This window comes from Chiloscyllium punctatum, chromosome 10 (genome assembly GCF_047496795.1).
Source record: "Chiloscyllium punctatum isolate Juve2018m chromosome 10, sChiPun1.3, whole genome shotgun sequence".
NCBI lineage: Eukaryota > Metazoa > Chordata > Chondrichthyes > Orectolobiformes > Hemiscylliidae > Chiloscyllium > Chiloscyllium punctatum.
In genome coordinates this window covers 42816888-42829357 of record NC_092748.1, presented here as the reverse complement: position 1 = coordinate 42829357, position 12470 = coordinate 42816888, and the positions used below count along the sequence as shown (strand labels likewise).

General features: G+C 44.2%; 1 protein-coding gene across 4 annotated transcripts in view; it reads left to right on the top strand.

Moving 5' to 3' along the window:
- Positions 1-69: 69 nt before the first annotated feature.
- Positions 70-12470, top strand: part of pms1 (PMS1 homolog 1, mismatch repair system component) — a 106269-nt gene continuing 93868 nt past the window's right edge. For all 4 annotated transcript variants that reach the window (XM_072578995.1, XM_072578994.1, XM_072578997.1 and 1 more), the window contains exon 1: positions 70-127. The gene's annotated coding sequence lies outside the window, so the exon portion shown is untranslated. The remainder of the gene's footprint in view (positions 128-12470) is intronic.

Genomic DNA, 12470 nt, shown 5'->3' with positions numbered 1-12470 from the left:
AGACACGACCGCCGGGGACATCCAACCAGCGACTGGTCTGCGCGAGCTGGGGGGCGGGGCTTCCTCCAACGGTGGAGGCGCGCGACGGGCGGATGGCAGCAGCAGGTTTTCGGAGTGGACATACCAGGTAACCACGAGTAAGAACGGAGTGAATGCACCGTGTAACGAGTGTAAACCCGCAATGTGCCCAGCAGTGACTGTGTGTCCTGTGGGCGCCTGGAATATATCCTAAATTATGTCAAGCTGTTATTTGCAGTTAACCTGGAGCATGTCTACTCGGGACTGGGAGTGAGCCTGTGTATCCATCCAGGTCTGGGAGTGGATGATAGAGTTACACAGCACGGCCTCTGTTCCTGATGAAGGGCTTTTGCCCGAAACGTCGATTTTCCTGCTCCTCGGATGCTGCCTGACCTGCTGTGCTTTTCCAGCACCACTCTAATCTAGACTCTGGTTTCCAGCATATGCAGTCCTTGTTTTTACCTACGGTCCAACCAGTCCAAGTCGACCATAATCCCAAACTAAACTAGCCTGCACCTGGCCCACATCCCTTCAAACCTTTCCTATTCATGTACTTATCCAAATGTCTTTTCAATGTTGTAATTGTAGCCACATCCACCAGTCCTCAGGAAATTCATTTCACATGCGAACCACCCTCTGGTGTAAAAGATTTGTCCCCATGTCGTCTTAATAAATCGCTGTCCTCTCGCCCAAAAGCTGTGCCCCTGAGTCTTGAAATCCCCCATCCTAGGGAAAAGACAACTTGCGTTGATTCTATCTATACCCCTCGTTATTTTATAAACTTCTGTCAAGTCTCTTCTCAACCTCCTATGCTCCAGTGGAAAAAAAATCCCAGCTTATCCAGCCTTTCTTTATAAGTCAAACTTTCCATACTCAGCAACATCCTGGTAAATCTCTTCTGAACCCTCCCCAGCTTAATAATATCCTTCCTTTAACTGGGTGACTAGAACTGGAAACAGTATTCCAGAAGAGGCCTCACTGTTGTCTAGTACAGACTCAACATGACTTCCCAACTCCTATCCTCAAAGGTCTGAACAATGAAGGCAAGTGTGCCAAGTGTCTTTTTAACCACCCTGTCTACACGTGATGCAAACTTCAAAGAATTATGTACCTGAACGTCTACGCCCCTCTGTTCTACAACACTACCCAAGGTCCTACCATTAATTGTATAAGCCCTACCCTTGTTTGTTCTACCAAAAATACAAAACCCCACCTTTATACAGATTGATTTGCATATGCCATGTTTCAACACATTCATGTATTTAGAGATAGAGGCCTACAGCACGGAGGCAGGCCATTTGGCTCAAACTGGTGCATGCCGACCAAAATGACTATCAACGCTAACCCTATTTCCCTGCACTTGGCCCATATCCTTCTAAACCTTTCCAATCCATATGTTTATCCAAATGCTTTTGAAATGTTGTTAATGTACCCGCCTCAACCACTTCTGCTGGCAGCTCGTTTCATATACATACCACCCTCTGTTTAAAAAAGTTGCCCCTCGGGTTCCCTTTTATTCTTTCCCCTCTAACTTTAAACTGATGCCCTCTAGAACTCGATTCCCCAACCATGGGAAAAATACTGAGTACATTCATCCTATCCATGTCTCTGATGTTATACATTTCTATAATATCCCCCACCTCAGTCTCCTACACTCTAAAGAAAAATGTTCTAGCTTGTCCAACTCTCCCTATAACTCAGACCCTTGAGTCCAGGCAACATCCTTGTAAGTTTCTTGATAACATCCTTCCGGTAGCAAGGTGACAAAAACTGAACACAATACTCCAACTGCAGTCTCACCAACGTCCTGTACAACTGCCCATAACTTTTCAACTTCTATATTCAGTGCCCTGACTGATGAAGGCCAGTGTGCAAAACCCTTCTTCACTGCCCTGCCTACCTGTAACTTCACTTTCAGAGAACTATGCACCTGAACCCCAAGGTCCTTCTGTTCCACTACACTCCTTAGGGCTCTACCATTCATCATGAAACTCCTACTTGATTTGACTTTCCAAAATTCACGATCTCACACTTATCTATATTAAACATCATTTGCCTTTTCTGGGTCTACTTCCCCAGCTGATCAGGGTCCTGCTGCAAATTCTGATAACCTTCAGCACTGACCACGGTACCTCCTATTTTAGTTTCATCTGCAAACTTAGTAATCATGCCTTGAACCATCTCATCCAAATCATTGATCTAGATAACAAACAGCAATAGGCCCAGCACTAACCTGTGAGGCATTCCACTAATCACAGTTCTCCAGTCCAACAAGCATCCTTCCTTATTACCCTCTGCTTCCTACCATCAAGCCAGTTGTGTACACAATTTGCCACCTCCCCCCTGGATTCCGTGCGATCTAACCTTCCAGGACATCCTACCATGTTGTGAGACTTGAAAGGGTTCAGAAAAGATTTACAAGGATGTTGCCAGGGTTGGAGAATTTGAGCTAGAGGGAGAAGCTGAACAGGCTGGGGCTGTTTTCCCTGGATCATCAGAGGCTGAGGGGTGACCTTATAGAGGTTTACAAATTTATGAGGGGCATGGATAGGATAAATAGACCAAGTCTTTTCCCTGGGGGTCGGGGAGTCCAGAAATAGAGGGCATAGGTTTAGTGTGAGAGGGGAAAGATATAAAAGAGACCTAAGGGGCAACTTTTTCACGCAGAGGGTGGTATGTTTATGGAATGAGCTGCCAGAGGATGAGGTGGAGGCTGGTACAATTGCAACATTGAAGAGGTATTTGGATGGTTATATGAATAGGAAGGGTTTGGAGGGATATGGGGTGGGTGCTGGCAGGTGGGACTAGATTGGGTTGGTATATCTGGTTGGCATGGACAGGTTGGACTGAAGGGTCTGTTTCCATGCTGTACATCTCTATGACTCTACGTGGAACCTTATCAAAGGCTTTACTGAAATCCATAGAAAATTACCGTCTGCCCTCATTAATCTTCCTTGTCAAAGAACTCTTAACAAATTTGTGAGGCACGATCTCCCACACACAAAGCCAAGCTGACTATTCCTAATCAAACCCTGTCGTTCCAAATGCATATATTATCTTACCTCAGAATCTTCTGAAATAACTTACCTAGTACAGATGTTAGGCTTACTGTTCTATAGTTCCCAAGTTTTTCTTTGCAGCCCTACTTGAACAAGAGCACAACAGGGATCGGTTCTGGGTCCTCTTTTGTTTGTCATTTTTATAAATTATTCGGATGAGAATATAGAAGGCATGGTTAGTAAGTTTGCAGAAGACACCAAAATTGGAGGCATAGAAAATCTTCTTCACTGTCTACGAAGGGATCTTGATCAAAGTGAAGAGGCAGTTGTTCCCGGGAATATCTCCGGGACACCCACACCAATCAACCCCACTGCCCATGGCACAACATGTCAACTCCCCCTCCCACTCTACGAGGACATGCTGGTCCGGGGCGCCTCCACCACTCAAAGTCTGGAGGAAGGACGCCTCATCTTCCGCCTCGGAACACTCCAACCCCAGGGCATCAATGTGGACTTCACCAGTTTCCCCTCCCTCCACCTTACCTCAGTTCCAACCTTCCAGCTCAGCACTGTCCTCATGACCTGTCCTACCTGCCAATCTCCCTTCCCACCTATCCGCTCCACCCTCCTCTTTGACCCATCACCTCCAACCCTACCCCCATTCACCTATTGTACTCTTTGCTACCTCCTCCCCAGCACTCCCCCCCCCCACCCCCCCCATTTATCTCTCTACCCTGGAGGCTTCCTGCCTCTGTTCCTGATGAAGGGCTTTTGCCCGAAACGTCAGTTTTCCTGCTCCTCGGATACTGCCTGACCTCCTGTGCTTTTCCAGCACCACTCTGATCTAAACTCTGGTTTCCAGCATCTGCAGTCCTTACTTTTGCCTAGGCACTAGGAGTGCATCTGTTGTGTATCCAGCGTGTTCTGTAAGTGAGTGAGGTCTTTGCCCTGCAGGTACTTTTGTGAGCCTGGACTGTGTCCAGTTAGCACTGATGGTGAGCCCATAGCATGTCCATCAAGGACTGGGGTTGAACCCAGAGCACATCCATCAGGTACTGAGAGTGAGCCTGGAGCACATTTATTCTGATTGAGGGGGAAGCCCAGAGAACATCTGGCAGGCACTGGAAGTTAACCTGGAGTGTGTCCATCAGAAGCAGTGACTCATAGATACTGGGAGTGAACCTGGAGTGTATCCATCACGTGATTCGAGTGAGTTTGTGTATGGCAGTTATTGAAAATGGATCATGTCCACCAAGGACTGGGAGTGCACCTGGAGCATGTTGATCTGGTCTGGCAGTGAACCCAGAATGTGTCCAGCAATGACTGGCTTGATCTCTGAGTATGCCCAGCAAGGATCTAGCATGAGCCCAGGGTCCAGCAGTTATTTGCAGTGAACCTGGAGCATTTCCACCAGGGGCTGGGAGTGAATGAAATGGGTTCATCAGTGACTGGGGGTGAATGTCGAGTGTGTCTGTTGGGTAAAGGAGTGAGCTGGAGCACATCCGGCAGGTGGTGGGAATGGGCCAATAGAGAGTGAGCTCCGAGAAACGTCCCAGAGATTCTCTGAGTGTACCCAGAGTATACCTAGATTGTTGCGAGTGAACCCAGAGCATATCTGTAAGGTGCTGCAAATGAATCCAAGTTATGTCTGTCAGGTGCTGGGAGTGGCCTACAGTGGCTCTGGTACATAAAGGGAACGATCTTGGAGCATGCCCATCAGTGAGATGTCTGGTAGCTACTAGGAATGCACCTGGAGTCTGTTCATTGGGTGTTGGGAGTGAACTCAGAAGGTATCCAGGACTCGCTGGGAATAATCTTGGAATGTGTCCACCAAGATTGCAAGTGAGAATAGTGTGTCTCCGGCATATACTGGGAATGATCCCAGAGTGTGTCTAGCAGGTACCAGGGATGATCCTGAAGTGTGTCTGGTAGCTAGCTGAAATTTGACACAATTTGGGTTATCAGGTGTCAGGGGTGAAGCTGGAGCACAACTGACAGGTTGTTGGAGCGACCTCAGAGCATGTCAAGCAGGGACTGGGTGAGACCGTGTTGTGTGTCTACCAGTCACAAGGAGTGATCCCAGAGTGTGTCCAACATGTTTTGAGAGTGAGCATGATCCTTGCTCAGCAGGTACTGGGCAAGATTCTAGAGTGTATCTGGCATGTTCTGTGGGTGATCCGAGACTGTATATGGCAGGAGTGGATGTGAGCCTGGAGTGTATCTGACGGGTACCAGCCAGGAGTGAGCCCAGAGATTATCTGGCAGACACTGAAAGTCCGCAAGGTGTTTGTCATGGAGTCATAGAAATGCACAGCATGGAAACAAACCCTTTGGTCCAAATCGTCCATGCCGACCAGATATCCCAACCCAATCTCATCCCATGTGCCAGCACCTGGCCCATACCCCTCCAAACCCTTCATATTCATATACCCATCCAGAAGTCTTATAAATGTTGCAATTGGATCAATCTCCACCACTTCCTCTGGCAGCTCATTCCATACACACACCACCCTCAGCGTGAAAAAGTTGCCCGTTAGGTCTCTTTTATATCTTTCCCCTCTTACCCTAAACCTATGCCCTCTAGATCTGTACTCCCCCACCCCAGGGAAAAGACTTTGTCTATTTATCCTATCCATGCCCCTCATGATTTTATAAACCTCTATAAAGTCATCCCTCAGCCTCCGATGCTCCAGGGAACACAGCCCCAGCCTTTTCAATCTCTCCCTATAGCTCAAATCTTCCAACCCTGGCAACATGCTTGTAAATCTTTTCTGAACCCTTTCAAGTTTCACAACATCCTCCTGATAGGAAGGAGATGAGAATTGCACATAATATTCCAAAAGTGGCTTAACCAATGTCCTGTACAGACACAACATGACCTCCCAGCTCCTATACTCACTGTTCTGATCAATAAAGGAAAGCATACCAAACGCCTTCTTCACTATCCTATCTACCTGCGACTACTTTCAAGGAGCTATGAACCTGCACTCCAAGGTCTCTTTGTTCAGCAACACTCCCTAGGACCTTACCATTAAATGTACAAGTCCTGCTAAGATTAATTTTCCCAAAATACAGCCCTTCGCATTTATCTAAATTAAACTCCATCTGCCACTCCTCAACCCATTGGCTCATCTGATCAAGATCCCATTGTAATCTCAGGTAACCTTCTTCACTGTCCACTACACCTCCAATTTTGGTGTCATCCGCAAACTTACTAACTATACCTCTTATGCTCACATCGAGATCATTTATATAAATATGAAAAGTAGTGGACGCAGCACCGATCCTTGTGGCACTCCACTGGTCACAGGCATCCAGTCTGAAAAACAGCCTTCCACCACCACCTTCTGTCTTCTACCTTTGAGCCAGTTCCATATCCATATGGCTAGTTCTCCATGCATTCTGTGAGATCTAACCTTGCTAACCAGTCTCCCATGGGGAACCTTGTTGAACGCCTTACTGAGGTCCATATTGATCACGTCTACTGCTCTGCCCTCATCAATCTTCTTTGTTATTTCAAAAAACTCAATCAAGTTTGAGAGACATGATTTCCCATGCACAAAGCCATATTGACCATCCCTAATTATTCCTTGCCTTTCCAAATACATGTACATCCTGTCCCTCAGGATTCCCTCCAACAATTTGCCCACCACCAACGTCAGGCTCACTGGTCTATAGTTCCCTGGCTTGTCCTTACCACCTTTCTTTTTAGATTAGATTAGATTACTTACAGTGTGGAAACAGGCCGTTCGGCCCAACAAGTCCACACCGCCCCGCCAAAGCGCAACCCACACCATACCCCTACATTTACCCCTTACCTAACACTACGAGCCATTTAGCATGACCAATTCACCTGACCTGCACATCTTTGGACTGTGGGAGGAAACCGGAGCACACGGAGGAAACCCACGCAGACACGGGGAGAACGTGCAAACTCCACACAGTCAGTCACCGGAGATGGGAATTGAACCCGGGTCTCTGGCGCTGTGAGGCAGCAGTGCTAACCACTGTGCCACCGTGCCGCCCACAAAATTCTTAAATAGTGGCACCGCATTAGCCAACTTCCAGTCTTCCGGCACCTCACCTGAGGTAATCAATGGTTCAAATAAACAGCAGGGGACCCAACAATCACTTCCCTAGCTTCCCGCAGAATTCTAGGGAACACCTGATCAGCATCCAGCACTTCTTCCTCTGTAATATGAACCATCTGTTTCCCTACATTCCATATCTTCCTAGTCCTTTTCTACAATAAAAACTGATACAAGTACTTATTTAGTATCTCCCCCATCCCTGCGGCTCCCACACAAAGGCTGCCTTGCTGATCTTTGAGGGGTCCTATTCTCTCCTTAGTTACCCTTTTGTCTTTAATGTATTTGTAAAAACCCTTTGGATTCTCCTTAACTTTATTTGCCAAAGCTATCTCATGTCCCCCTTTTTGCCCTCCTGATTTCCCTCTTAAGTATACTCTATTGCCATTATATTCTTCTAAGGATTCGCTCGATCTATCCTGTCTATACCTGACATATGCTTCCTTGTTTTCTTAACCAAACCCTCAATTTCTTTAGTTGTCCAGCATTCCCGATACCTACCAGTCTTTTCTTTCACCCTAACAGGAAAATATTGTCTTTGGATTCTCGTTTTCTCATTTCTGAAGACTTCCTATTTTCCAGCTGTCCCTTTAACTGCGAACATGTGCCCCCAATCAGTTTTTGAACGTTCTTGCCTAATACTGTCAAAATTACCTTTCTCCAATTTAGAACTTTCACTTTTAGATCTGGTCTATCCTTTTCCATCACTATTTTAAAACAAATAGAATTATGGTTGCTGGCCCCAAAGTGCTCCCCCACTGACACCTCAGTCACCAGCTGTGCCTTATTTCCCAAAAGTTGGTCAAGTTTTGCACCTTCTCTAGTGGGTACATCCACAAACTGAATCAGAAAATTTTATTGTTCACACTTAACAAATGCCTCTCCATCTAAACCCTTAACACTATGGTAGTCTCAGTCTATGTTTGGAAAGTTAAAATCCCCTACCGTAACCACCCTATTATACTTACAGATAACGGAGCTCTCCTTAAAAATTACTCAATTTCCTGCTGAGTATTAGGGGGCCTATAATACAATCCCAATAAGTTGATCATCCCTTTCTTATTTCTTAGTTCAACCTGGATGTATTTCTGGGAGTATCCTCCCCCAGTACAGCTGTAATGCTATCCCTTATCAAAAACACCACTCCCCCTCCTCTCTTGCCTCCCTTTCTGTCCTTCCTGTAGCATTTGTATCCTGGAACATTAAGCTGCCAGTCCTGTCCATCGCTGAGCCATGTTTCTGTAATTGCTATGATATCCCAGTCCCATGTTACTAACTATGCCCTGAGTTCATCTGCCTTCCCTGTTAGGCCTCTTGCACTGAAATAAATGCAGTTTAATTTATCAGTCCTACCTTGTTCTCTGCTTTGTCCCTGCCTGCCCTGACTGTTTGAATTGCTTCTTTTCTCAACTGTAGCAGTGTGACTGGAACTTAGTGCTGAATTTTTTTAATTTCAAAAATACTTTATTCATAAAATAATTTGGTCAGTACAGTTGGTCATGCCATACATATGTAAACATTTGCATACAGAGATCAGAATTTATCATTTATATATACAGGTCTTAGATTAGATTAGATTACTTACAGTGTGGAAACAGGCCCTTTGGCCCAACAAGTCCACACCGCCCCGCCGAAGCACAACCCACCCATACCCCTATATTTACCCCTTACCTAACACTACGGGCAATTTAGCCTGGCCAATTTACCTGACCTGCACATCGTTGGACTGTGGGAGGAAACTGGAGCACCCGGAGGAAACCCACGCCGTTATCAATCGTATGTCCATATATTCAGCTGAGGCGTGAGCAGAGCCCAAAAGACTGCATGGGCTCCCTGTTCTTCTTAGGCAGGCAGATTTTGCACAGTGGGCCTTTCCCACCACGCCTTGGCGGCAGCTGCCCCAAGCTTCAGCGCATCCCTCAACACGTAGTCCTGGACCTTGGAATGTGCCAGTCTGCAACACTCAGTCGGGGTCAACTCCTTCAGCTGGAAGATCAACAGGTTTTGGACCCCCCACAGAGCGTTCTTCACCGAGTTGATGATCCTCCAGGCACAGTTGATGTTCGTCTCGGTGTGCATCCCAGGGAACAGACCATAGAGCACAGAGTCCTACGTCACGGCGCTGCTCGAGACGAACCTCGATAATCGCCACTGCATTCCTCTCCAGGCTTCTTCTGCATAGGCACATTCCAGAACTTAGTGCTGAATGCACAGGCAAGCACTGGGAGTTAGTGCAGATTGTGTCTGGCAGGTACAGGAGGAAGTGCAGTGTCTTTCTAGGCTCACTTCCTTACAGTAGCAGTGAGAACAATGATGATTACTATGTAACAACAAACGAGAAACATAAGGGTCCACTAGTAGATAAAGTTAAATGTTACGAACATTAGAAAATGAAACTGAAGGCTCTATATTGAATTCATGTAGCATTTCTAACAAAACAGAAGAGTTGACAGCACAAAATTTTGTATAATCTCAGAGAATCATAGAAGTTTTGCAGTACGTAAGGATACCCTCTGGCCTATCGAGTCCATGTCGGTCATCAGACATCCATCTATTTTAATCCTGTTTTCAAGTACTTGGACCGTAGCCTTGTATGTTAGGACACTTAATGTTCTTCTAAAGAGCTCTTAAATGTCTTGAGGGTTCCCGCCTCTACCATCTTCTACCAGATGTCCACAGCCCCCTGGGAGAAGAAATGTTTCCTCAAAACTAATCTAAATCATATAACTTTAAAACTGTGTCTGTTTGTTATTGGTCCCTCTGTTATTTGTGGGAATCAAAGATTGTGAAGGAGGATAGAAAAGAATAGAGTTTAAGTCACAATCAGATCGTCTATAACTTTAATCCAATAGCAGAACAGGCTCGAGAAGCTGAATGTTCTCCTCGTAATACCGAAAGGTATATGGGCTAAGCAGGGAAGGGTGAAATCTGGCCTTGAAGAGAGCCTCGATGTAGTGTATTTTCCAGCTGCTATGCTAGGATACTTTGGCTTCCCTTAGACCAGGCACAACAGCTGTAGGAGCTATAGCAAAATTTACAGCCATAGGATAGTCTTCTCCCTTTAAATACAAAATGTAAGTTTACCTAATGCCAGCATTTAAAGTTGTTGATTTGCATAGTAAAGGTGCTTGGTTACCTGCGCAAGAAAGCCATCGATGAGACTTGTACCTTAAATTTATGTAGAAATAATAGTTGTGTTCGGTAATTCTTGAACTATTTAGCTGGTTTCACAACTTGAGAAAATGTTATTCATATAAGTTAATGAAATGAGTGTCTGCTATGATCCCAAAAATGCTGAAGGAGACTTTTCTTCATTCGGCTTTATTTCAAGCTGCAATCAATAGTAGTGCAAGCTTATATACAACCACCTGATGAAAAAGCAATGCTTTGAAAGCTGGTGCCTCCATATAAATGTGTTGGACTATAAACTGATGTTGTTTTTTAACTTTTTTAACTTTGTCCACTCCAGTCCAACATCAGCACCTCCAAATCATGACTGATAAATACAGTTTTGACAGAATTATTTGGAACCCAAGATCACACTTCAATTTTTTAATTGCATTCATTAACTAAAAGCAACAATATTTTGGCACTAGAACGCTGTTTCACTTGTTGATCTTGTTTCACGTTTTCTTAAAATGTTCTTTAAATTGCAGACTTCTGTTTTTCTCCTTAACTTTTAGAACATTTTCATGCTAGAAGTGTCTTGCTCTTTCCATGTTTGACATTCAAATTCACTGCACAAATCTCTTCCCAAGGACTTTAACAGTTAACCTTTCTAATGTATCACTGACATGGCCATATTTACAGCAAAAGACTTTCAGTTTCTCTATCCTGATTATACATGCTCCACTGACAATTGTCTGAAATTTAATTTCTCTATGTAGAATTTATTTTGCTTTGCTGAGTTTTTGCTCCAGTTAAGGATGCTCCTGCTATTTTACTCCTTTCTTCATTTTTTTTCTCATAAATTAACCACAAATGATTTTAGAATAGTCTTGCCTTTCCTTGCCACCTTTGTTTTCCAATGGGACTGTCTGTGATATTCTTTATTCTTTCAGAATCACTCTCATTAGTTAATCTTTCACAGGTATTTTCAAGGAAACTGCAATCCATGCAACTAAAAATAGTTTAGTTTATAGGCCATTAAATAATGTCCCAAGTGAGGCAATCTAGTCTGCTGTATTTAATGTTGTTCGTTCAGTTACTCATGTATTGGGGACAACAGACGAATTAGGTTCAACAGCAGAAATTGATGGGAAAACTCAGCAGGTCTGGCAGCATCTGTGGAGAGAAAACAAAGTTAACGTTTCGGCCCCTTCTTCAGAACCAATTAGGTGATTGACAAAAAAAATCATCTTTGTTCTGTTTTGAAGTGATTTCCATTTAGTTTTCCTTTTCGACTCACCTCTTTAGATCTTACAAGGTGCTGGTGAGACCACACCTGGATTACTGTTATTTCATTGAAAGCAGTTCAGAGAAAATTCACTAGGTTGATCTTTAGTTTGGAAGGATTGTCTTATAGGTAAGCGTTAACCAGGTTTGGACACTGGAGCTTTAAAGAATGAGAAGTGATCTTGTTGAAACATATAGGATTCTTAGGGTGCTTGACAGGGTAAATGCTAAGAGAATGTTTCCCCTCATGAGAGAGTCTAGGACAGGAGAATAAAGGAGTGCAAATTTATGACTGAGAGGAGGAGGAATTTCTTCTCTGAGGATTGAGAGCCTTTAGAACTCGTTACTACAGGATGATGTTGAGGCAGAGTCCTTGTCTATATTTAAGGCTGAGATAGATTCTTGATCAATTGGGGAATCAGGAGATACAGGGAAAACACAGGAATGTGGACATGAGGAATGTCAGATCAGCCATAATCCAATTGAATGGCAGAGCAGGTTCAAGGAGCTGAATGACCTCCTCGTGATCCTATTTCTTGTGGTCTTATCTCAGCATTTTGTTTTGATCTCCTAGACTCTATTTGTGAAGCTAAATGTAAATTTGGGGAACTGTCTTCAACCATCTTTAAAAACTTCAAAATGTAGTTGACCTTCAGGGGTCTGTCATTAAAATTTCATCATTGTTCTTTATGATCTGGAGCTATTTTATTGTATTTATCCTTCTCATGTCTGCATACTCTCCCAAAGCTGCCCAATGTAAATATTCAGCTTTCTTTTTTACATCTAGTTACAATCAATGGTTCTATTTGCTGTTTCATTGTAATAGGAATTAACATTTCTGTGTTCCTCACCTTTGTGTTGGTTTGCCTGTATTTTGTTGGGTTAGTCCTATGTCGGTTTGGATGGAAATTTACAACTGAAACGTAAACCTGTCTTTGCTAATCCTTATTGAAAGTTTCAAAGCAGCTAT